This window comes from Pseudophryne corroboree, chromosome 5, assembly GCF_028390025.1.
Source record: "Pseudophryne corroboree isolate aPseCor3 chromosome 5, aPseCor3.hap2, whole genome shotgun sequence".
In the NCBI taxonomy this organism is placed as follows: domain Eukaryota; kingdom Metazoa; phylum Chordata; class Amphibia; order Anura; family Myobatrachidae; genus Pseudophryne; species Pseudophryne corroboree.
The window spans coordinates 219951105-219978081 of record NC_086448.1 but is presented as its reverse complement, the minus strand read 5'-3'; the positions used below and the strand labels follow the sequence as shown (position 1 = coordinate 219978081).

General features: G+C 43.8%; 2 long non-coding RNA genes across 3 annotated transcripts in view; one reads left to right on the top strand and one right to left on the bottom strand.

The window, feature by feature from the left end:
• LOC134928945 (uncharacterized) overlaps window positions 1-7721 on the bottom strand; it is a 68231-nt gene extending 60510 nt beyond the window's left edge. Inside the window, exon 1 of the long non-coding RNA XR_010178145.1 lies at window positions 7455-7721. This is a non-coding gene — a long non-coding RNA (uncharacterized LOC134928945). The remainder of the gene's footprint in view (window positions 1-7454) is intronic.
• The window catches only part of LOC134928946 (uncharacterized), a 62314-nt gene continuing 42795 nt past the window's right edge, over window positions 7459-26977 (top strand). For both annotated transcript variants that reach the window (XR_010178146.1, XR_010178147.1), the window contains exon 1: window positions 7459-7753. This is a non-coding gene — a long non-coding RNA (uncharacterized LOC134928946). The remainder of the gene's footprint in view (window positions 7754-26977) is intronic.

The following is a 26977-nucleotide window of genomic DNA, read 5'->3' as shown; positions in this document are numbered from 1 at the left end:
TTCCTGTGATACTGCCGTATAATTCCAGTGATATTGCCATATAATTCCTCTGATACTGCTGTATAATTCCAGTGATATTGCCGTATAATTCCTGTGACTCTGACACATGAGGACACTTTTTCTGACATCTATGTACATTCCCGGTATCGCCTGCCTAGTGAAGTGAAATCTAGATGGGATTTGATACCGGTGACACAGTACCTCAAACAATTCTCTAAGTCCCACTATACTAATGGCGGATACCGGACGCACGTCTAACACCAACATAGCTGTCAAGGCCTCAGTTATCCGCTTTGCAACAGGATGACTGCTGTCATATTTCATCTTCCTCACAAAGGACTGTAGGACAGTCAATTGCTTAGTTGAAGTAGTACAAGTGGTCTTCCGACTTCCTCTCTGGGATGACGATCGACTCCCAGCAGCAGCAACAACAGCAGAGGCAGCAACAGCAGGTGTACCACTCAAGGATCCTCCGGAAGAATCCCGGTTAGGAGAGGACTCCTCAGTCTTGCCAGTGACATGGCCTGCAGGACTACTGATGTTACTGACTGAGGAAGTTGACGTTGAGGGAGTTGGTGTGGCTTGCAGGAGCTTGGTTACAAGAGGAAGAAGGGATTTAGATGTCAGTGGACTGCTTACGCTCTTACCCAAAGTTTCACAACTTGACACTGACTTCTGATGAATGCGCAGCAGGTGACGTATAAGGGAGGTTGTTCCTAGGTGGTTAACATCCTTACCCCTACTTATTAGAGATTTACAAAGACAACACACCGCTTGATTCCTGTTGTCCGGATTTGTGGAGAAATAATCTCACACCGAATAGATTCCTTTTTGGTATTTAACCCAGGTATCACAATGGGCTTCTTCATCCCACGGACAACAGGTGTCTCCCCCAGTGACTCATTTAAACAAACCACATCACCATCAGAATCCTCATCGTTAACTTCCTCCTCAGTGCCAGCAACCCCCATATCCTCATCCTGGTGTACTTCAACAGTGACATCTTCAATTTGAATATCAGAAAATGGACTGTGGGTGCTCCTTCCAGCACTTGCAGGGGGCGAGCAAATGGTGGAAGGAGCCACCTCTTCCCGTCCAGTGTTGGGAAGGTCAGGCATCGCAACTGCCGACACACTTGGACTCTCCTTGGGGATTTGTGATACCATCTTAGAACACACAGTTCTTTTCTGTGCTTTTTCCAGCTTAACTCTTTTTCATTTTTCTAGCGGGAGGATGAGGGCTTCCATCATCATGTGAAGTTGAACCACTAGTCACGAACATAGGCCAGGGCCTTAGCCATACCTTGCCACTCCATGTCATAAATGGCATATTGGCAAGTTTACATTTCTCCTCAGACCATTTAAATTTCTTTTTTTGGGACTTTTTACTGAACTTTGGCTTTTTGGATTTTACATGCCCTCTACTATCACATTGGGCAACAGCCTTGGCAGACAACGTTGATGGCATTTCATCGTCTATGTCATGACTAGTGGCAGCAGCTTCAGCACTAGGAGGAAGTGGTTCTTGATCTTTCCCTATTTTATACTCCAAATTTTTGTTCTCCATTATTTTTCTGGAGTTATATAACAATATGCGGTACAGGAGAGCATACCTCTACACCACACAGGGCAAACCCTGTGAAAATTATTTGGATTAAATATTAATAACCCCTTTATTTGAAGTAAATAATATACAGCACAGGACAGCACCACTGAACTTATATGGCAGCACCACTGGACTGGATTTATACGGAATTATATGGATTTATATGGAATTATACGGCAGGACCACTGGAATTATACGTCAGGATCACTGGATTTATACGCCAGTACCACTGGACTTATACGGCAGTACCACTGGACATATACGGCAGTATCACTGTACTGGACTTGTATGCCAGTACCACTGGAATTATATGACAGGATCACTAGATTTATATGCCAGTACCTCTGGAATTATACGGCAGGATCACTGGAATTATACAGCAGGATCACTGGACTTGTACGGCAGGATCACTGGTATTATACGTCAGGATCACTGGAATTATACAGCAGGATCACTGGACTTATACGGCACTCCAAGCGTCTTCAATAAATAGGCTACAGACAGCTGTAGTTTCGCAACGTTTCAATGCTTTAAGCATTTTCAGCAGGCTTACAAACATACAAGAAAAACACTCACCTAAATAGCAGTCTCACCACAGTGACTGGCGCCATTGATCCGGAAACGGGATTGCAGCCCACCCAGTGGCGCTGACGTGGACGTCACTGACGTCGTTATTGTGCTCCCATCACCAAGGCAACATATCAACAAACATCGGCTGTATAGGAACAAACATGTCCATCAAACATATGCATAGATATATAGCTGCTTGTTATATGAACCCATAGGCTTATGCTAAAACCTGCACAAACATATACAGTGCATACTAATAAGTACCTCCAAGTCAACATGAGCACCCATAAACAGCAATAACTAAACCAAGCAGAAACACATATAGAACATGATTATACCAGACAATTCAAACCCAAGTACTTATTAAGACCTCGCGGTGACACTGTGTACAACTGCTGGATCCATTGAGTCTCCAGTTGCAGTAATCTAAGACCTCTATTACCGCCTCTAAGGGACGGCTGAACCTGGTCAATCATCCTGTATCTCAAGGACGTCGAGCAATGGCAAAGTGCCTTGCCACTGGTTGGTCACTTTTACCAGAGGCTATGGCTGCCTTAATAGCTGACCTGTGGGCTGTCATATGCTCCTTAAACGCCCTCTCCATTTTACCTATGTATGACAGCCCACAGGGACATATTAACTGGTAGATCACATACTACGAGCTACACATAAGTCGGTATCTAATGTGGTAGGTTTTGCCAGTATGTGGATGCTGAAACGTGCTCCCCGAGATCAGGTATTGACAGGTCATACAGGTACACTTATAGCAACCTTTTCTCCCCCAAAATACAGAAGATTGTTGTACTGGGTTATAGACATCAGATTTAACTAGTATATCCCGTAAATTTCTTGGACGTTTGTAGCAAGGCATAAGTCTAGTATGTTCTAACTGTAAATCTGGGTCTGATTGAATCAAATGCCAATGTTTTTTGGCTTACCCTCGAATAGAGTTACTAACAGAATGAAAGCTATTCACCCATGGTATAACCATGTTTTGATGCTTGTTTTTTTGTTCATATAGCAACTGCTGGCAGTCTAATGCCATAACCTTGCTTTTAGCCTGGTTTTAACAAAGTAGGACAGTATCCTGGATTTAAGAATTTTTGGGACATTTGATCAATGTGATTAATTGCCAGCTCTGGATCTGAAGTGATCCGCTTGACTCACAGGAATTGGAGTAAGGTAGCCCACGTTTAAGAGGCAATGGGTGACTGCTTGTAAAATAAAGAAAATTATTTCTGTCTGTAGGCTTAGAATAAAGCGAAGTAGTAACTTTCCTATTGACTATAGATAACGGTACATCCAAAATTGAATAGTACTCGACTCAATGGAATATGTAAATTTAATCAGATGTTCTTTGATGTTATGACCATCGAGGATGACCATCAAAGTCTCTTTAGAACCCTGCCAGATCTATATACCTGCAGAAAAATAAAATGTTGTTAAATATTTCCATTTTTTCAAAAAATATTTCCTCCTCTACCCCAAACATGTAGATATTGGAGTACGACGGGGCCACACTGAACCCCATCGCACACCCTTGGCGCTGTAATATTTGCCGTCATAAAGGAAATAATTTTTCAATAACATCATTTCTTGTATGTTTGTAAGCCTGATGAAAATGCTTAAAGCATTGAAACGTTGCTAAACTACTGCTGTCTGTAGCCTATTTATTGAAGACGCTTGGAGTGCCGCATCCACACACGCATCTATATATATAGATAGATAGATAGATAGATAGATAGATAGATAGATAGATAGATAGATAGATAGATAGATATAGATATATATATTTATATACACGTATATGTGTATGAAGGGATGTTTGGCGGAGGTTGGGGGTCAAGTATGGTTGAGGGGGGCAGAGATATCAGTGTACAGGGTGCCAAGACTTCTGTTACCAGCTATGATAACCTGGGTTAAAAGTTTTGTGGAGAAGGGTTATAACAGACTGTCAATACTTACTGAGAAGGTGGGAGATGAAACGACAGCTATAGCATGGGCAGTACGGATGGTGTAGTGGTTAGCATTACTGCCTCACAGCACTGAGGTCATGGGTTTGATTCCCACCATGGCCCTAACTGTGTGGAGTTTGTATATTCTCCCCGTGCTTGCGTGGGTTTCCTCCCACAATCCCAAAATATAGTGATAAGTTAATTGGCTTCTGACAAAATTAACCCTAGCGTGAATGTGTGTGCGTAAGCTCCACTGGGGCAGGGACTGATGTGAATGGCCAAATACTCTCTGTAAAGCACTGCAGAATATGTGTGTGCTATATAAATAATTGGTAATACATAAAAGCAGTAGGAACAGGTGCTCCTAGTTAAAGTAGTAGAGAGGCATGCATTGCAAACACACAGGAATCTCTCTCCTTTGATTTTTATATTGTTATTAGCACTAGTAGTATTACTAGTCTTCATCATTACATGCTGAATAACTGCAGTATTTGGGAGCTTTGTTCCTGCAATTAATTTCTTCCAGGATGTACACCATTTTTACCCATTTACCATAGTTTCAAAATCAGCAATTATCTCAAAGACTTTACCTTAATCATAAATATTATTTACATTAATCTGTATCACAACTGCAACATTCTAACAACAGCTCTTGGTAGTTTTGTTTCTAATCTTTCCGCAGCATTCTTCCTGCTTCTCCTCCTTTGCTGTTGCTGCTATGACCTGAGATTTCAGTTGTAAATTATTAATCGTAGTGTTGCAGCAATCTTATCTGTATCTTGATAGGTAGACTGCATGTGGATATCTCACCTGGGAAATGAAAACCTCATCTGTTTTATGACATTACAAGTGGAAAGCTTTCCCAGGTAGTGGGAACACCAATCTTTATTGGTGCTTGGGTATAAGAACCACCTATAATAAATAAATATATCATGCTTATGTTAATAGTGGTACGTGACAACATAACAATGCGTATTCATACCCATTGTGCAAGACAAGACAGAACAATATTAGGGTCAGGTGTATACGTCTTATCATTGATTTATTCATTTGTTTTCATATAGAACCTGCATATGCCAAAGCACTTTATAATTGGGAACAAACACAGCAATAAAGCAAGACTGGGGTTGTATGCATGAATCGCTTTCCAGCGGGTTTGAGCTCAACATTTTAATCAGCACTAATAATAACTTAATTAAGTACAAAGAGCTGCGTGTTTTGCGCTTCATACTAGTGTCTCTCAAATAACTAATTTGAGTTACCCTTTGAGTAGGTTGAAAAAGCTGCCGCTTCATAAATATACCCCTGGGTATAAAAATACAGAGCAAGGGCTATATTTACTAAGTGTCGGTTTGAGCTTTTTTGGTGGTTTTCCAGTGGCTTCCAGGCGCTTAAGCTATCCACAGATTTAATAAAGGGCAAACTGATAGTAAACTGCCAAGAAGTCAGATTTTAGAAAACAATTGTACATCGTCAGAAAGTTCATTTTTCCAACACTACAAGTATAGAAACCCAAGATTTACTAAGCATCAGTTTTGTGAACTGATGGCAAACCCACCCAAATAAATGAGAGGCAATCATGAGACTGCCTGTCGGGATCCCGGCTGTCACAATGCCGACGCCGGAATCCCGACAGGTGGTGGAATGCCACTGGAATACAGGCGCCACAGGCTTATCTCCCTCTATGGGTGTCCATGACACCCATATAGGGAGAACATAACCTGTGGCGAGTGCAGCGAGCCACCGCTCCCACAGTGAGCCCGCAAGGGCTCACCCCACTGCCGGCATACTGGCGGCCATGATGCCACTGTCAGAATATTGATAGCCGGCATCCCAGACTCCGGTAACATATATATATTCCAAATAAATGACTTGCTTCAGACTGGTGTGTTTGTATCATTACTCATTTGTATGTGCTACAGTATAATGCCTGTAAAAAGGGATCTGTAACCCCCCCTTTACCGTTCTAATTATAGATGCTTAATCTCTCACCAAGGGATGGTTACTCTATCTAGTAATGTGCCTCCACCCAAGCTATTGATTGACAACAGGCTGCCTAGGATGCCTGAATTCTGTTAGTATGTAAATTATAGTGATTATGTTATCTTTAGATGAATGTCAATTAATACATATTACTCATGTACCTGTTCTTCTTTCCAGCTCTTCAATCAACGTCCAGCGACAGCAGATGGTAAGTATAATATTTTTAATAAAAGATAACACATCCCACACACATATATAGGTATATTTAAATATATTGTTTCCTAGCTACCCCACCTTCCTATACAATTTAATTGCATGCAATACAAAAAAAACTATATGGTTTAAACCTCAATAAATGAGTGACCCGGGTACTCTTAATGCAATGGATAGTGCACTATTAGGGCCCATAAAATTCACAAAAGTAATAACAATTTAACATTACACTGAAATAATAACATTTTCCTTTTTTTCTTTCAATATGTTGATGAATTGTTCAGCTCAAGGTAGAATGTTACTGTTGCAATTTCTGTTCTGTAGAGTATCACTTATGTATCCTTTTCTCTAGCTAAATAGAAAGTATCTATTCCTTCAAGTTGGCTATCTCTTTTCCACAATAATAATATGCTTGTATCTACACAATATTATATCCAACTCCTTTGTGAAGTTTATCTCTGGTGGTTTTGTCTCTTATGCTGAACAATGTTCCCATGTACTTTACCATATAAATGTCCTTTTAATTCCTCTGAGGCTTTGTTTTAAACTGTCCCTTAAGCGATGTTCTCAGTAAAGGTATTAAATGAAATATATTAATCAATCTTGGTTGTTTCAATGTCTTTATCTCCTGGCTCTATGCTGTAAATACCTTAATAAGTTTCATATGATGTCATGGGGATAATAACAGTAACTTGGGTCCCACGGGCTCCTAAGAATATTTGGTACTCTTTACAGTACATCAATTCACTGTACTATCCAGGTACTGCCAGCTTTCTTTCCCCCCTACTGGTATTAAAGTTATGCGGTTTGCATAGAGACAGTCAGTAACTGTAGAGGTAATTATTTGATTAATTCATATATTCATGTTACCCCCACTCACTGGAATCATGCAGGGTGTTCAACTTCTCCAGGGCACTACCCTAATACTGTGTTACCAGAGAAAAGCACTATGAGTATAGGGCGGCTATTACCCGCTATGTTCTCTATATTTGTAGACTGCTGCCTTAATAGTCTATGGTCACTGCTTAGTGCTGCTGATTCAATCCTATTATAAGTTAAGTGTTCCTCAGCTTACTACTGTCTGCTGTGCATAGCATTAAGTAAGTGGTAGCTTTGTTTTTCACTTACATATCCACAGCACAACGGTACTGCTCTGAGTGCTCCCCCGACTCCTCCTCTGATCAGCAACTGTCAGGCAGGCTCCGCCCCTCTACTGCTTATTGGGCCTCTGCTTCTGCTCTGCCTCTAGAGGGAAGGGTAAGCTATTTCTGCCGTTGGCGTCAGTGTTGCCATGGCGCCATGGTGTCACCTCCGATGGATCCAGCCGTGTACCGCCGCTCACCCGAACATCACCGCCGGCAAGACATCACAGCGGCGGCTCCTGGCGCGATCTCCGCTTCTCCGCCTGACACCTCAGCGACAACAAGGTCGGTCAGCAGCAGCTTCCTGGCGCGATATCTATTTATCCATTCCAATTGCCCTTTCTGGCTGCGCACCCCAAGCTACTCCTGCCGCCGCTGTAATGTTTACAGTGCTACAGCTCTTTGCAGCACTGGAGACCTGGGTGCGAGCACTGAGAGGGGGATCTGCAGTATGCCTGACCGCCGGCGGGGAGCGTCTTTTATACGCTCTCCTCTAACAGCGCGTGGGACCATTTCTTTGCACCCGGCCTCTTTTACCTGCGCGAGGTGACCACTACTCCTTTGCACACGGCCTCCTTTACCTGCACGAGGTGACCCTTCTGCACACGGTACCAGCTACCTGGCAGCTATTATACTTAGCCTCATGCATCATTTGCACTCAGCCCGCAAATTACAGCACATACAGCTGTCTCCACTGTCTCCTCACCACCACACCACACCTCTCACTCCCTTCTGTATACCCCACATATTAAATATAGTTTATATTTCTTAAATATTTTATACATATTATATATATAGATATATACAAATGAAAAATGAATTATAACTATGTTACATACAGGCATAAATAAAAGCACACATTACCCTACTGTTTATCCAAACATATATATATATAAAAGCTATTTCCCACATATGAATTTCATTAATATATATATATATATATTTATATCAATTTATAACCTCCATGTCTATTTATATGTATCTGTATTATATAGCCTGATATAGGCTACAGATCAAAGCATGTGACACACTCTGGCTGTAGGTGAAAGGACATTGTATGGAAATACTACACATAGCATTTTATGCCATATATGCTTCATACTGCAGGCAGCTGCTTAGAAGAGACCAGGAGGTAGAGCAGCAGCAGGATCATGTTCTGCGTCAGCTACACAGGCTATGTTGTTTCAGGGGTAGGCTGAACATGAATGTTGTATCTGACAGTGAGGTCATAAATATGTTTTGGTTAAACTGTAACGGGATGTAGTCGGGATCCCGGTGGTCCAAATCCTGATGCCGGAATCCCGACCGCCAAAATGCCAGCAGCGGCGCCACACATATTCCCTCTCCTTGGTGTCCACGACACTCATAGAGGGGGAATAGAACCTGTGGTGAGCGCAGCGGGCCACTGAGCCCGCAGCGTGGCTTTGTTCTGTTCGCCCCCTTCTTCAGCATTCTGGCTGTCGGGATCCCGGCGTCAAGATTTCGGCGTTGGGATTTTGACTGCCAGAATCCCATACCCAATGCACTGTAATAACTTAATGCATCTGTATTAGGGGTGTGCACCAGGCAGTTTTGGGGGTTTGGTATTGGATCTGTATCTCCTTCATGTTGTGGATCTGTATTGGTTTTGCCAAAGCCGCCCTTGCGGGTTTTGGTTTTGGTTCTGTATGTTTTTTGGAAAAAATCATAAAAACAGAATTTTGGGGTGTTTTTGTTCCTACAGTATTATTAACCTCAATAACATTAATTTCCACTCATTTCCAGTCTATTTTGAACACCTCACAGCTCACAATATTGTTTTTATCCAGTTTAGGCCAAAAGGTTACACCGAGGTAGCTGGATGACTAAGCTAAGCTACAGACGTGGGTGGCACAAATGCCTGGCACATCGAGGAGTGGCACTGCAGTGTCAGACAGGATGGCAGTTTTATAAACTGTGCCCAAAAAATGCTCCAAAGAGCACATAACGCAAAGAAATAAAGTGCAAGATGGAATTGTCCGTGGGCCCTCCCACCCACCCTTATGATGTATATATTAAACAGGACATGCACAGTTTAACAGACCAATTATTTCAGCGACAGGGACCCTCACTTGTGGCTCAATTGATTGGTTTGTTTGGGCCCCCACAAAACAGTTTTTTAGAAGGACTACCTCCGTTAAGTAATTTCTCTGAGGATGTTGAAGATGAAGTGTTAATTACATTATAATCTTGTACATTAAATTTAATGTCTTCGTCGCAAATGATGTAACATGGAGGAGGTGCTTAGATGCTAACGTTCCTACCTCTACTAAATTTGGCCTCACAAATGGAGCAGATGCTTTCATAAATATTGTCAGGATTGGGATTAAAATAATCCCACACCCACGAGGTGGCTTTTTTGGTGTTATGCCCAGGCATAGCAATGGCTTTCTTTTTATCATGGTCAACAACTGCAGCCACTGGTGGCTGACTTACACAAACAACATCATTAACATTCTCACTGTCAGATAATACACACATATCCCCCTTATCCTGTCCCACTTCCACACACAAATCTTTAATTTGCATTATGTCCTCCTTATCAGATTCATCACCCTCCTCATCAGATTTATCACCATCTTTACTTGTACTGCTCCCCACATGTGCAGATGGTTCAGAAATGGTGGAAGGAGGTAAAAGAGGCCAGTGTGAGAAACAGTGTGAGAAATGTCAGCTGTCGTGGACACCCCTAAACGTTCCTCAAGAATGTCTGATGGTTCTGATTCTGAATGTACAGTTTGTCTTACTGCCCCTGCAGCTACCTTTCCTTTTGATTTTTTTTCTTTACCACTCTAAAATTAAATAATTTTATATACCCTGACTTAAGCCCTCTATGCCCCTGGGCATCTCCCTTAGCAGATGACATTGACGGACTTGCATTGTCAATGTCATGACTAGTGGCAGCAGCTTCAGCACTAGTAGTAGCCTCCACTTATATCAACACATAGTGGGGTTGACCTTCACCGACCACATCACACAAATGAGTCAGAAACATATATAATAATAATTACATTCTGCGGTTGACTTCACCGACAGCGTCGCACAAATGAGTCAGAAATAGATATAATAATTACATACTGCAGTTGACTTCACCAACAGTGTCTCATAAATGAGTAAGAAATATATATAATAATAATTACACACTGCGGTTGACTTCACCAACAGCGTCACACAAATGTATCAGAAATATGTATAATAATTACACACTGCGGTTGACTTCACCGACAGCATTGCACAATACGTGTATGAGTAGGAAATACTATACTGCAGTCTGACCGGCAGTGTCACAGTACTTCTGAAAATAAAGTAAAAATAATACACTGGGGTACAGCACAAACAAAAACAAAAAAAATTTTTATAATTATAATTTTAGGATTTTTGTTTTTAGCTTTTATTATTTTAATTTTACACTAGGGTGGAGCCCCTGGATGGAAGGACAGATCGCCCCTTTCAGATACAGCAGGCAGAGCACCACATGGAATGATACAAGAGACTTAGCAGCACCCCTGGACTGATACGGCAGACAGGGCACCCATAGACTGAGACAGCAGACTTAGCAGCACCCCTAGACTAATATGGAAGACTGGGCACCCCTGGAATGATGCGGTAGACTTATCAACACCCCTGGACTGATATGGCAGACAGGGCACCCCTAGTCTTATACGGCAGCCTTAGCAGCACTCCACAACTGATACGGCAGACAGGGCACCCCTGGACTGATACAGTAGACTTAGCAGCACCCCATGACTGATATGGCAGACAGGGCACCCCTGGACTTTTACAGCAGACAGGGCACCCCAGGACTTACTCAGCAGACAGGGTACCCCTGGACTGATACAGCAGACTTAGCAGCACCCCTGGACTGATATGGCAGACTTAGTAGCACCCCTGGACTGATACAGCAGACAGTGCACCACTGGACTTATACAGCAGACATGGCACCCTTGGCTGATACAGCAGACAGGGCACCCCTGGACTGATATGGCAGACTGGGCACCCCTGGACTTTTACAGCAGACAGTGCACCCCAGGACTTATTCAGCAGACAATGTACCCCTGGACTGATACAGCAGACTTAGGAACACCCCTGAACTGATATGGCAGACTTAGTAGCACCTCTGGACTGATACAGCAGACATGGCACCCCTGGCTGATACAACAGACAGGGCCTCCCTGGACCTATACAGCAGAGAGGGCACCCCTGGACTTATACAGCAGACAGGGCACCCCAGGACTAATACAGCAGACAGAGCACCCCTGGACTGACAGGACACCCCTGACTGATACAGCAGACTTAGCAACACCCCAGGCCTGATATGGCAGACTTAGTAGCACTCCTGGACTGATAAAGCAGACAGTGCACCCCTGGACTTATACAGCAGATATGGCACCCCTGACTGATACAGCAGACAGCGCACCCCTGAACTGATACAGCAGACAGAGCACCCCTGGACTTATGCAGAAGACAGGGCACCCCTGACTGATACAGCAGACAGAGCACCCCTGGACTGATACAGCAGACAGAGCACTCCAGGACTTATACAGCAGACAGGGCACTCCAGGACTGATAAAGCAACCCTTTCAAATACAGCATACAGAGAGAGCACCCCTTTTAGATACAGCAGACAGAACACCCACCCCACGCTACACCAGACACAGTACTGAGATGGATATGTCCATCCAGTACACTCTCCAATGCCGGAATGAAGATGGCGCAGATCACCGGGGACTTATATAGAATCCAAAACCCGCGAGAATCCAACAGCGGGATGATGACATTTTGCTTCGTTTAGGGATCCGAGGAAGGCAGGAAGTCCAAGCCGGACTCAGATCCTAGCTAGGATCGCACAGTTCGGGGGAGGGGGGGGGGAGTCGGTTTCTCGGGAATCGAACCCGCTCATCTCTGATCTGTATGACCTCATACAACAACAGACAGAGCACGACACTACACACTCTCATGCAGTGTCCAACTTGCACAAGATGCTGTTTGCTACTGGTTTTTCTAGTCTGTAACCTCACAAGTATTAGGCATAACCCAGACCACTTTTTCCAGAAGTCATACCCAGATCCTACTTGCCCTGAAGGCCTTGTTGTATTCCTCAATCTGCTTCCCTAGGCAGGAGACCCATTGGCATGAGCTTAGGGTAGCTTTCTATTGTCTTGCAGGTATGCCTAATGTCGTGGAAGCTACAGACTGCACAAACATTGGGCATACATTTATATTAATCAACACCATGCCCATTCCCTCAATGTGCAAGTAGTCTGAGATGCACAAATGTGTATAAAGGGTATTGTAGCGGGCTATCGTGGCTCATAGAAACATAGAAACATAGAATTTGACGGCAGATAAGAACCACTTGGCCCATCTAGTCTGCCCCTTTTTTTTATCCTTTAGGTAATCTCAACCCTTTTTGAACCTTAATTCTTTGTAAGGATATTCATATGCCTATCCCAAGCATGTTTAAATTGCTCTGCAGTCTTAGCCTCTACTACCTCTGATGGGAGACTATTCCACTTATCCACTACCCTTTCCGTGAAGTAATTTTTCCTTAAATTTCCCCTGAACCTCCCCCCCTCCAGTCTCAGTGTATGTCCTCGAGTTCTAATATTTCTCTTCCTTTGAAGAATGCTTCCCTCCTGAACTTTGTTAAGACCCTTGATATATTTGAAAGTTTCTATCATGTATCTTCTTTGTACACTCTCTAATGTATTTATATCCTTCTGGAGATATGGTCTCCAGAACTGGACACAGTATTCCAGATGGGGCCGCACCAATGACATATACAGTGGCATTATCACTTCTTTTTTCCTACTACTGATTCCTCTCCCTATGCAACCAAGCATCTGACTTGCCTTTCTCATTGCTTTGTTGCATTGCTTTCCTGCCTTCAAGTCACTTGAAATAGTGACTCCTAAATCCCTTTCCTCCTCAGTAGTTTCCATTATAGTACCCTTGATACTATATTTAGCCTTTGGGTTTTTGAGACCTAAGTGCATGATTTTGCATTTTTTAGCATTAAATTGTAGTTGCCACGTTCTTAACCATTTCTCAAGCCTACCTAGGTCATCAATCATTTGTTTTACCCCTCCCGGTGTGTCTACCCTGTTGCATATCTTTGTATCACCTGCAAAAAGGCATACCTTCCCTTCAATACCATCTGCAATGTCACCAACAAAGATATTAAAGAGAACTGGACCAAGTACAGATCCCTGGGGTACTCCACTGGTAACATTTGCCTACATAAATTGCACTCCATTAACTACAACTGTCTGTTTCCTATCCTGCAACCAGGTTCTTATCCATTTAACTGTTTTATAATCCACACCCCCGCTTTCAAGTTTATTTAGCAGTCTGCGATGTGGGACAGTGTCAAATGCCTTACTAAAGTCTAGATATGCTACATCTACAGCTCCCCCTTGGTCTATTATTTTCGTCACAGAGTCAAAAAAGTCAATAAGATTTGTTTGGCATGATCTACCACCAGTAAATCCATGCTGTTTTGGATCCTGTAAGTGGTTTGATTTAAGATATTCCACAACTCTTTCTTTTAATAGTTTTTCCATTACTTTCCCCACTACTGATGTAAGGCTTACTGCTCTGTAGTTACTTGCTTCTTCCTTGCTTCCACTTTTGTGCAGTGGAACTACATTTGCTCTTTTCCAGTCCTCTGGAATAGCACCTGTATTTAGTGACTGGTTAAATAATTCTGTTAATGGTGTAACCAGCACATCTTTTAGCTCTTTGAGTAACCTTGGGTGTGTCTCATCTGGTCCCATTGATTTATCCACTTTTAGTTGTGAAAGTTCTGTTAGGACCTTCTCCTCTGTAAATGTACTTTTATCTACCTTATTTTTATGAATGTCCCTGCAACTTAACTGTGGCCCCATCCCTTCTTCTGTAGTAAATACTGAGCAAAAATAATTATTTAGGTGATCTGCTATTGCCTTGTCACCCTCCACCAAATGCTCACTTTCTGTCTTAAGTCTTATTATTCCTCCATTTGATTTTCTCCTTTCACTTATATACTTAAAAAAAGTTTTGCTCCCTTTATCTACTAACTGGGCCATTTTTTCCTCAGCTTCTGCCTTTGCACGTCTGATCACTTTCTTAGCATCCTTCCGTCTGTCAAGATACACCTCTTTGTCGTTATTATTTTGAGTCTGTTTGCATTTCCTAAAAGCCATCTTTTTTGCTTTCACACTAGTTGATACTTCTTTTGTGAACCACACTGGCTTCCTTTTCCTGGTGCTTTTCCTAACCCTTTTGATACAAAGATCAGTTGCACTTAGTATTGCACTTTTCAGTTTTTCCCACCTCTCCTGCACTCCTTCCAAGTTCCACCAGTCCGCCAATGAATCACTTAAACATCTCCCCATTTTTGCTAAATCAGCATTTCTAAAATCCAACACTTTTGTGTTTGTGTGACAGGAGTTGGATCCTGTCTTTATACTAAACCATACTGCTTGATGATCACTGGATCTCAGGTGCTTACCCACATATATGTCAGATATCCTATCACCATTTGTAAGAATTAAATCTAATATTGAATCTTTGCGAGTGGGCTCCGTTACCAATTGCTTGAGAGATGCTCCCTGTGAGGAATGTAGAAATTTGCCCCTTGTAGCTGAACTTGCAAAAGACCCCTCCCAATTTACATCAGGTAAATTAAAGTCTCCCATAATTATGACTTCTCCCTTTAAAGCCATTTTAGTGATGTCCAACAATAGGTTCCTGTCCAAATCCTGCCCCTGGCCTGGTGGTCTATAGATCACCCCAATGCGAATAACATCCTTCTCCCCGGTTTCTATGGTGACCCAAAGGGCCTCAGTTTTGTCTTCAATATTTTGTATTAAACTAGCACTTATGCTTTTTTTCACATACATTGCCCCCCCTCCTTCTATTCTTCCTATTCTATCCTTCCTAAATAAATTGTATCCTGGTATAGCTATGTCCCAGTCATGATTTTCATTGCACCATGACTCTGTAATTGCCACAAAATCCAGGTTATCCCTTATCATTATCGCAATTAGCTCTGGAATTTTGTCTCCTAAGCTCCTAGCATTTGCACACATAGCTTTAAGATTTTTGTCTGTGCATTTGTTATTAGTAGCCATGTCCAGACTGTACAAAATAAATGACAAGTTTAAAGTTGAAATTACCTGCTTGGGGATGTTGCTCAGTGTTTGATATAAATATATATATATATTTTTATTTTATTTTTTATTTATTTTTTTTTATTTATTTTACTAATCAGGAATCACACTGTGTCCTTTACACCATGAATACACCTCCCTAAATATAAAGATATAGTACACCTGACCACAATGAGCAAATGATCAAAGGAGGGTAGCTTCATGTCATGATGCTTATATCCTCAGACAGTGATCCCTCTATCAGATATTTCAGGATTGTTTAATGCCAGAGATGGCTTCCATTTAAGTATTGCATACTGAACTAAAGTATGTGTGTGACTTTTTTTTTTTTTTACTTTGTTATTAATATTTATTTTCCCAACATTTACAGGTGATTCTGGCTATGTGTGTCATCCTGGCTAATGGCGCCTCTGTGGCAGCTAAGGGCTCATTCCGAACACAAATATAATGAACTCCACAAAACAACCAGATGTATGACAGAAGATATATTTGTTTTAAAATCCAGGTTTTGCTGTCTTGATAAGTCTGATTGTGTATTGCTATATAGCCTGGCTAAGGTCCTGGATATTGTGGTTTGCTGGTGTCTACTACAAAATCTGGCATTACAACACTCCTCTCTTAAGGCCCATACACACTTGACGATAAAATGAGCGACGTCGTTCATTTCAGCCCTCATCAACGACGTCGCTCATTATATCGTCAAGTGTGTATGCATCCGACGACCACCGATGCGCGGCCCCGTGGGACGTTAACGACCCTCGCTTATCTGTGTAGCATGTATGCTCAATTTCCACTATGGTCGTTACCGACCAGAGACGTCGTTGAATGTGTATGGTGTGAACGACCAACGACCAAGCCACTGTTCACCAGCCCTGTTCCCAGCTCATTATTTTAATAAACTGTTCAGCTTGGATGCTTCAACGATGAATGGTCTTTGGTCTTTGGTCGTTGGTCTTTGGTCTTTGGTCGTTGGTAGTGTGTATGCTCATGTCGTTTGCTCAGCTGTTCAAGGGAAGTCGTTAACGACGGTCGTTAACGACGGTCGTTAACGATGTGTGCATCGTCAAGTGTGTATGGGCCTTTAGATGTGGAAGTAGACAGTGAGATTGCAACATCTATTGGGGGAGATTCAAATGTTTGAAAAGTCGGTTGGGTGTTCCCCCCCCCTGTCTATTAGAAAACAGACACCCAACTGACTTTTCAAACATTTGAATCTCCCCCATTATGTTTTGTAGTACGGTGGATCACTAATCCATCCATGTACAACCACCTTTTGTTGTTTAGTGTAGTTTCTTTTTCAAACATGCACAGGTGAATTAATGTATTTTACCGCCTCAATAATTATAAAACCCAGTGTGTGCATTACATTGGGTGTATGTATGGGGGGAGGTGGGTTTGAGAGTAGGAGCATTTGAACAGGCAGCAGTGATGGTAAATGATTGAGCTGTAGTGTTTAGTCAGACATAATCCTATTTGTGAAGTTAAGGACAACACATTGTTATTATTGAATTCCCTAATAGAGTTATTCATTAAAATATATAGGAAATAGGCATATATAAGAGCATCAATTTCTGCTCTGGCAAATAATGATGTTTAGTGATATTGCGCACTGAATTTTAATCTATGGTGAGTAAGTTTTGGTGTTGTAGACTACAATAATAACATATGGCAGATGAGAGTTTTGTAAAGCGCAACAGAATTTGCTGCGCTATATAAGAAACTGTTAAAAAATAAATAATGAGAGTAACAAACGCTCTGTTTTTTCATAATGCTGCTCAGTCTCCAGGTGATGTATAACATTCTTTCACCTATACCCCTTTTCCACTAGCTCAAAAAACACGGGTAAGTGCACGGGGGTGCGCATTTACCTGTGTTTTTTGCTAGTGGAAAAGGGTCCCCCCGCAAAAACCCGGATCAAGTTACCTGTGCATCCTACCCGGGTAACTACCTAGGTAGGACACGGGAATGATCCGGGTAGGGTTGTAGTGTAAACTGTATGGAAGGGAGATCATGTGATCTCCCAGCGCCACCCAGCACCGCCCCTGCCGCGTCACTAGCAGCGTCACCAACCCGGCAATATGCCGGGTTGGTGAGCGCAGTGGGAAAGGGGGCTGTGCTCGGCCCGCAGCCGGGTAGCACCCGTGTCAGGCTCCCGGCTGCGACCCGAGCTCAGTATTGGAAAAGGGGTATTAGTGACTATGCACACTATGGAAAAACACTGTGACATGGACAATTCTCATGGTCGCATCTACAGATTGTAGGCCCAGATTTATCAAGCCTTGGAGAGTGTTAAATAGCACGGTGATAAAGTACCAGCCAATCAGCTCCTAACTGACATATTACAGGTTGTGTTTGCTGGTTGGCTGGTACTTTGTCACCGTGCTATTCATCACTCTTCATGGGTTGGTAAATCTGGACTATAGTCTGTGCCATCTGTATGTGTTTTTTACTCTCATTTGCTTTGTTATATTTGATTTCTACAACACCCATCACTCACACAACTAGTTTAAAAATCAGTTCACAATTAAATTAACACCATTTTTATTAGTGTCACAGCTACAATTATAGACTATACTGTAGTGATTTTTCTTTGATGCATATATTATATGTATGCAGTACAAGCTGTATATCACGTGTATAATTTCACATATGGCAAAAAAAAAAAGCCTGGAATCTCACCCTAAAGCTGAGCATACACTATACAATTATCTGATTCTACCAGATCTACCAAATCTGGCTTTTTTTTTATGAAAATCTGGTAAAACACTAAAATATTAACAAAACCTGTTGCTTCTGCAAATTTGTTTAAGTCGTGATTTAACCAATTTGTCTAAGTGACAGTTTTTGTCCATTTTCCAATGTTTGGGAGCAAGTGGTTGATTGTCATTTGCTCTCATCCATTACCAAATATTCATTCCAACCAGCCAGATCTGGCAGATGATCTGCCAGATAACTGTATAGTGTAGAAATCTTTATTTATATGACAGTTTCCATTAGATTTATATCTAGGAGTAAAAGTGTGTACACACAGTGAGATCCTTGCTTTACCCGATTTTGACTATGCAATTTCCCTTGAACTCCCCCAGAGCCCAGAAGCACCGATTTTGACTATCTGTACTTTTGATTTTGTCTATGTACAATTTTGACTAAGTGCCAATTTTTCACTATGCTTTGTACTAGATAGTACACTAGATAGTCCATATTGACTTGCCTGCACAGTCTATCTAGTCTTGCGATACCGACCCCACGGGATCACGCATCTGGATCGAAACGGGATCTCAAGCAGCATAGTACCTTCCCATTTGCACTATCTTTTCTTCCGGTTTTGACTATATAGTCAAAATCGGAAGGATTTATCTCACCGTGTGTACACACCGTAAGTCCAACTTAAATGTGTAATTTAGCACTTTGACAAAACTACGTTGCACTGCAGGGTGGGGGAGAGAGTGGATCAATTTAAAAAAATGCAGACAGGTTAGAGTTGGAGTTGGTGTGTGTCAACCAGTGGCGTTTCTAGAGAGGAGGGGACCCATGTGCAGACTCCGTGTGTGGGCCCCCTCCTCTCCCGTAGCCATCACCGCTGCTGCTAGCGCTCTGAGCGCTGCAGACTCTGGCACAGTGCCAGAGTCTACAGCGCATGCGCAGGACTCAGAAAAATGGCCGCCACGTTATTTTTTCAGAGCCCTGCGCATGCACTGTAGACTCTGGCAATGTGCCAGAGTCTCTAGTGATCAGTGCGCTAGCAGCGGCGAGACGGCTACGGGAGTGGAGGGAGCCCACACACAGTCAGTGATGGACTCCGGAAAAGTAAGTATAGGAAAAATGGGTGCAGTGTGTGTGGTGTGGCTCCCCCTGGACTTAGGGGCCCGTGTGCAGTGCACACACTGCACCCATTATAGATACACCACTGGTGTCAACTCAAAGCCAGGACTTTTTGGGCCCATAGCAACATTTTGAAGGGGCCCCTGTCCCAATGGATTTAGACTGGAGACACCTCGCCACAACAGTTGTTAATATTCTGCCCCATAATAATGCCCTAGGTAATTTTCGGAAGCATAGTAGTGCCTTAGTTCACATGATGTCACATTTTAGGGCTTCCAGTACACGTGATGCATCACAGTACCGCCAATTCACATTACGACATATGCCTTGGGGCAGATGTATTAAGCTTGGAGAAGTGATAAAAGTGGAAGGTTATAATGCACCAGCCAGTCAGCTTCTAACTGTCATTTTTTAAACCCAGCCTGTAACTGGACAGTTAGGAGCTGATAAGCTGGTGCATTATCACCTTACACTTTATCACTTATCCAAAACACCTGCCCCACAGTGTCCCCAGTTCATATTATGTAACATTATAATGCCATCTAGTTTATTTTATACCACATTCCAATGAGTAGGTCCAGGGACATAACCAGATATTTTGTAGACACCAAGGCAAAGGAATGTAAGTGCTCATATGTACCACCCAATGGTGAAAGATGCATAGAACAAATGTAACTGTGACAGGGAAGGTGGGCCCCTTTCAGCTCTGGGCCCCAAAGCAACTGCACCCTTGCACCTATGGTAGCTACGCCCTTGGTCAACTCTAATTTACAGTGTAAAACTAAGGCTGCCCAGTAGTTGAGCACCACATGAAAAAGCAGGCAGAATTTCTCCTGCATAAAAAAAAAAAAAGCAATTGAACCCCTTGATTCACAACATGGTTTGTCTAGGTGCAGATCTATATCCCTTAACTGGACTTGCTCCTAAATCTAAGGAGGCCCATGATGTACATGGGAGCATGAAAGGTGCCTGTGTGAGCTTAAATGGAGGTAATTGAACTCCTACCTTGAGATAACTTTAGGATAACAAATGTTATATTATATTTTCCTTACTACTGTATAAAAATCCAGCTATATGTTGGAAAATATTACTGTATATACTGTAATACTGTATTACATGTGAAAGGAGAAAAACAGAGCAGTGGAATCAGGGGAAGTGTAACTGCACACCTTATGTATGAGATTTACAGCTTGGCATTGTGTTACTCTCAGCATCTTTCGCCACTGGATACTTGTATAGCACGAAAAGCAGATGCCCAGAGTCCTGTGAGCAAATGCTTTTCCCCTTAGCATGAAAACAGATCCTACAGCTTCTCTTGTTAACGCCTAGAAGTGTCAATATAACAGGAATAGAAAACCTTACCTTGCGTTTCTTTGCCCTATAATGGCATGTTTCATAGAAATATGTCAGTTTTCAAATAGAAAAGGTATATTTCTGTCTTTTCTTTATTTAAGCTATTTAATTGCGCTAGTCCTGTTTCCCCAACCAAAGTCCTCTATTTACATTATGGAATACCATTACTTTTATATTAAAGTAATTGTAATCTGCTACCCCCCTACGCAACAGATTAACTATTTACCTTGTTTACTCTTTGATGTTCCATAACTGTTAATTATATATAGCTCATCCTTTATATTATTTATTATTATGCCATTCTATTTATACCACAATTATTATTTTTGCATATACAGCCTGACACAGCTTATTGCTTATTGTTCTGTTTTGCCCAATGTACTGTATTGTTCGGAAATGTAATAAAACATATTGGATATTTCCAACCTAACAGTCCAGGTTTTAGTTATATCCATGCTTGAGCACAGATGGTTAAATAAAGATAACTGTGGTACTACTGAAGTCACATGTATCAGGTATGGCTACTCATAAAACCTGGACGGTTAATGTACATTGAGGACCATGGTTGGGGACCCCTGAAACAGATATATAAACACAGAATGCATAGCAAGATAAAGCTTTTTGCCCTAGAAAGCAATCATGTAGGTAGTTTTTACCATTGTATTTGTTCCCAGCACTACCCCAACCACAAAGCAGAGTAAGTGGGCATCTCAATCCATACACCAGTGGTTTCCAAACTTTTTTGAATCACGGCACCCTAGAGCATCAGTATTTTTTTCACGTCACCCCTAGGCCAAAAGTTTCTTATTGATAAATTTATAAAGAAATATGAAATAAGTAAATTGTGTTTATATGACATCGTTAGGTTCAATTGTGTGGAGAGGGACAATATTTGCATCTGTTTGTCCACATATTTTATGACTGACAGCCACCAGCACTGGTTTTGCATATTACATTGACCATAATAATTTGAATTGGTCCTGGACCACAAATCCGAGGCACCCCTGCAAGTGTCCTGAGGCACCCCTGGGTGCCACGGCATGCAGTTTGAGACCCACTGCCATAGACTATTAATTAAACAAAATGAAAATATATTTATATAGCGGGAAACTTCTACATTGATGTATCCTGGGAAATGTTATACTCTGCTGCAAAACCTCATGTGCTCATAACTTTACTGCAACTCACTCCTCTCAATCAAGGAATGCAAGGAATACTGTCAATCTAATGTAAAACAAGAATGAGGAGAGTATAAAAATACAACAAAATACATAGCAGGGACATGCAGGCAGGGGAGGTTGGGTAGGCAGTGCCTCTCCTGTCATTAATGATTAAAATAAATACAAAGAAGATACTTATGACACATATTCTGTGTCATAAGTATCTGCTTTAGCCTTCATACTATTTGAATCATTTTTACCTGGTAAATAACTTTTTTAAATGTGTTTTGGAGGCACCGCTCTCTGTGCCTCACGCTGTCAGTGTGAAAAGATCGGAGAGCGGGGCGAGGCCCAGCTTTGGGCAGTGAAAGCCCATTAAAAAGAGCAGCAGAAGCGGCACCTAATAGAAGTGCTGTTTTGACAGGGGTTTATTTTCAGCTCATATGAAAGCACGCCCCTGTCACTGAGGAATCTGCGATTGGGCGGTGGGCAGAGCCGGCCCTATCATTACTCTTGGAAGTGGAACTGGAATGAGGCTGTGTACGGCCCCCAGTGTTCCCGCACCCTACCCAGATCCTCTCTGTACACTGAACCACTGGTCGGGGGTCCAGGTGAGCTGGGAGTGTCATGGAAGGGAGGATCATGAATCCATGGTCGGACTCTGTGACAGGGGGATCTCTAAAAGTGTTGGGAGTCCCGCGGGGTGAGAGGACTCTCTTACAAGTAGGAATCACTGCTGGGTCTGCCTGGCTGCATGAGAAAGGAAGGTTTTCTGTGAGGAAGGGGGCATATCTGCAGCCCCCTCCCCTGCATGTCTGCATGCCCCCCTTTTGCTGGTCCGGTTCACACTGTGCGCAGGACCAGATGGCCCTTACCGCGATCAGTGCTCTGATCGGGGAGTGATCACTGGTCCTTCTTTAGTCACAGGCCAAAGTGAAATGGCTGTGGGAGAGCTGCTGTGTATGCCCTGTAGAAGCAGCTCCCCCACAGAACTCCAGTAGCAACAGCCAGTAACAAGAAGCCGGGTAGGGGACTCACATACAGGGGAAGGCTGCGCAGGTGCCCATAAGTCTCTCCCCATATGTTTTATATTTTAACTAGGGGTTATGGGGCCATTTGCAGCCACTACCCTCCCTTATGCCGTGAGACACTTTGTTTTTGGTCAGTCTCCGGGGCTCCTCCCCTCCCACTGCAGCAGCATTACAGCACCTGCCCCATTCCTCTACAGAGCAGGATTAGGGATGGCCATCAGTGTGGTTGCCATCAATGGCAATATGGCAAGTATCCATCGATGGCAGCCAACTATGCAGTGGATGACCATCGATGGTTCCCATTATCGATGGTCATCCCTGTTTTTTCAGTGACTAGCCCATGGACCAATCAGAATCTTTTAAAAAAAGATATAGATAGATAGATAGATAGATAGATAGATAGATAGATAGATATAGATAGAAAGATATATATATCTCCTATATATTTGCCTTAATCTGTGACTCTGTGCCCGTAACGCTGGGCGGAGTCACAGAGCTGGGCGGAGTCAACTGCATCTGCTGCAGGGAGCTACCCCATACCCAGCGCCAGCAGCAGTCAGGTGCAAGACCCTACCTTACAGTACAGGAGGTGAGGATGGCCACTAGCTGCCGGCTGCTGTGCCTGTCCTCCCCCCCCCCCCCCCCCCCAATCACCTGTGACAGCGGGCTGTGTGCTGTGCAGTGCGGGTCCCGAAAAGGGGGCGGGGCTACAGCGTCACGAAGGGGAGGAGCTACACGGGACCAGACAGCTGAACAGTGGTGGAATCAGCATTGCAGTGACGGCCAGCCAGACTTGGTAAGTGGAGGGTGAGAGAGAAATGTGTGTGCGTGTGTGTGTGTATATAGTGTGTGTGTGTGTGTGTGTGTGTGTGTGTGTGTGTGTGTGTGTGTGTGTGTATATGGTGGGGTGTGTGTGTTTGTATATATGTGTGAATTGTGTGTGTGTGAGGTATGTCTGTGTGTGCGCACTTTATGGACGCCACTGCTGGGGGGGCCATTACATGCAAGGACGCTACTAATATAGGGGGGGCATTACGTATAAGGACGCTACTAATATAGGGGGGCATTACGTATAAGGACGCTACTACTATAGGGGGGGCATTACGTATAAGGACGCTACTAATATAGGGGGGGCATTACGTATAAGGACGCTACTACTATAGGGGGGGCATTACGTATAAGGACGCTACTAATATAGGGGGGGCATTACGTATAAGGACGCTACTACTATAGGGGGGGCATTACGTATAAGGACGCTACTACTATAGGGGGGCATTACGTATAAGGACGCTACTACTATAGGGGGGGCATTACGTATAAGGACGCTACTACTATGGGGGGGCATTACGTATAAGGACGCTACTACTATAGGGGGCATTACGTATAAGGAGGCTACTAATACTGGGGGGCATTACATATAAGGACGCTACTACTGGGAGAGCATTACATGTAAGGATGCTACTACTACTGGGGGGGGCATTATGTATAAGGACGGTACTACTACTGGGGGCACATTATGTATAAGGATGCTACTACTACAGGGGTGGCATTACGTATAAGGACGCTACTATTACTGTTGGGAGGCATTACATATAACTGCTACTACTACTGGGGGGCATTACGTATAAGGACGCTACTACTACGGGTGGGGCATTACGTATAAGGATGCTACTATTACTGTTGTGGGGCATTACATATAACTGCTACTACTACTGGGGGGGCATTATGTATAAGGACACTACTACTATTGGGGGGGCATTATGTATAAGGACGCTACTACTACTGGGGGGCATTACGTATAAGGACGCTACTACTACGGGTGGGGCATTACGTATAAGGATGCTACTATTACTGTTGGGGAGCATTACATATAACTGCTACTACTACTGGGGGGGCATTATGTATAAGGACACTACTACTATTGGGGGGGCATTACGTATATGGACGCTACTACTACGGGTGGGGCATTACGTATAAGGACGCTACTACTACGGGTGGAGCATTACGTATAAGATGAATAAGATTGTGCTACATTGTGGCATAATTTTAAATGGGGGTACTATTGTGTGGCCATGCCCCTTAGTTGTGAGACCACACCACTTTTCCCGATGCACAACAAAGGAATATGGGAGGGCGCAAAATTCATAGTTTGCAGGGGGGCGCCGAACACCCTAGCACCGGCACAGGCCACCAGTAGCAAAAGTACACCACGGCCACTGACACTATCTGCAGGGAGGGGAACAGCGCTGATATGGAGGGTACTTGCAGGCAGCGAGTCGCCGCCCGCAGCTCCTCTCCCACCTACACACCATACCTGCCGCCTGACACGCACACCCCAGGGAGAGGGCGCTAGCTCAGGCACCGCTAGATCAGCATCTGCAGCATACACACAAGGGCTGCCATGCTCAGCGGCAAGCGGTGCGGAGCATGTGCAGCGGGACAGCGCCAGGACCGGACACGCACTAATCAACATTGCTGCTGGGCCGGAGCTCCCTCCGTCTGCAGCCTAAGGACGCGCGCCGCACCTCTCCAGGGAAACACCATGCCTGCCCGCCCACAGGGCTCCAGACGCTTACCTATGCTCCGCGATCACAGCAGCTGACGCTGCCATGCAGGATGGAGAAATGACGCCCGTCAGACGGGGCGGACAGTGTGCGGCGGAACGGGGCCAGGAAGGAATGCTGACCACGACCCATTGCTGCTGGGTCGGAGTTCCCTCCCTCTGCAGTCACCATCTCACAGCAGCAGCCTGGACGTTAGTGGCCACCACGACCCGCACATCCTTACCTCACACATACCTCACACATACCTCACATATACCTCACATACCTCACACATGACAGCAAAGGTACACACACTGTGACATCACACCTGTAGCCCACCCCTATATCTGCTAAGTACTCCCCGTCACTATGCCCTGTCACCCTCATCCTGCTCTCTAACTGCCTGTCTGTGTACTGGCCTTCACCCCTCTTACACCATCACCAACCCTCACTAACTACCACAGAGACTATGTGCACTGATATCTGCCCCTCCAAACTCATGTCGACCTTTTGACCTGTCGACCTAGAACATGTCGACCTAGACACCCTGTCGACCTAGACACCCTGTCGACCTAGTTACTGTCGACCAATAGTGGTCGACCTAGACATTGTCGACCTAGTTACTGTCGACTTTCAGTCCGGATTCCGTGATTTCTTCCCTCTGTATCCTTCTTCTGTCTGACTGTCCCTTATTTCTGTTTGTCTCTTTGCTGTCGAACTCTCTCTCTCTCTGTTACTCTCTGCCACCTGCCTCTTCATTCTGCCTGTCTCTTTCCTCTGTGTCTGACTTCTCACCATCCCCTCACATCCTTTGTCTGCCTGTCTGTCACTTTCCTCTGTGTGTCTCTTTTCACCATCCTCTCACATCCTCTGTCTGTCTGTCTCTTCCCTCTGTGTGTATCTTTCCAACATCCTCTCACACCCTCTGTCTGCCTGCCTGTCTGTCTCTTTCCTCTGTGTCTCTTTTTCTGCCGTCCCCTGTCATCTTCTGTCTGTCTTTTACAAGTACCCAACAGTTCATATTGTGCGGAGGACAGACATAATTACTAGTGGACATCCTGAATTAGCTAAAATATTTAAAACAGGCATTCCACCTTCAAATGATTACACACAGCTTTATCAGAAGGGCCGGATCTAGGCCTTGTGGCGCCCAGGGCGAAAAAAAACGGGGGGGTGGCTCTGGAGTAGGGGCGTGGTCAGTTATGCCCCCTGTAGCTGTGCCCTCAGCAGTTGTGCCCTCAGTACTGTGCCCCCTGTACTGTGCCCCTAATACTGTGCCCCCAATAGCTCCGGTCACCAAAAAAAAAAATACTCACCATCCCTGCTCCTGTTTCCCGACCGCTGCTATCTCTGGCTGCCAGCGCCACTCCTCGAATCTATGGGAGAGACGTCATGACGTCTCTCCCATAGCACAGCATAGACACTAGAG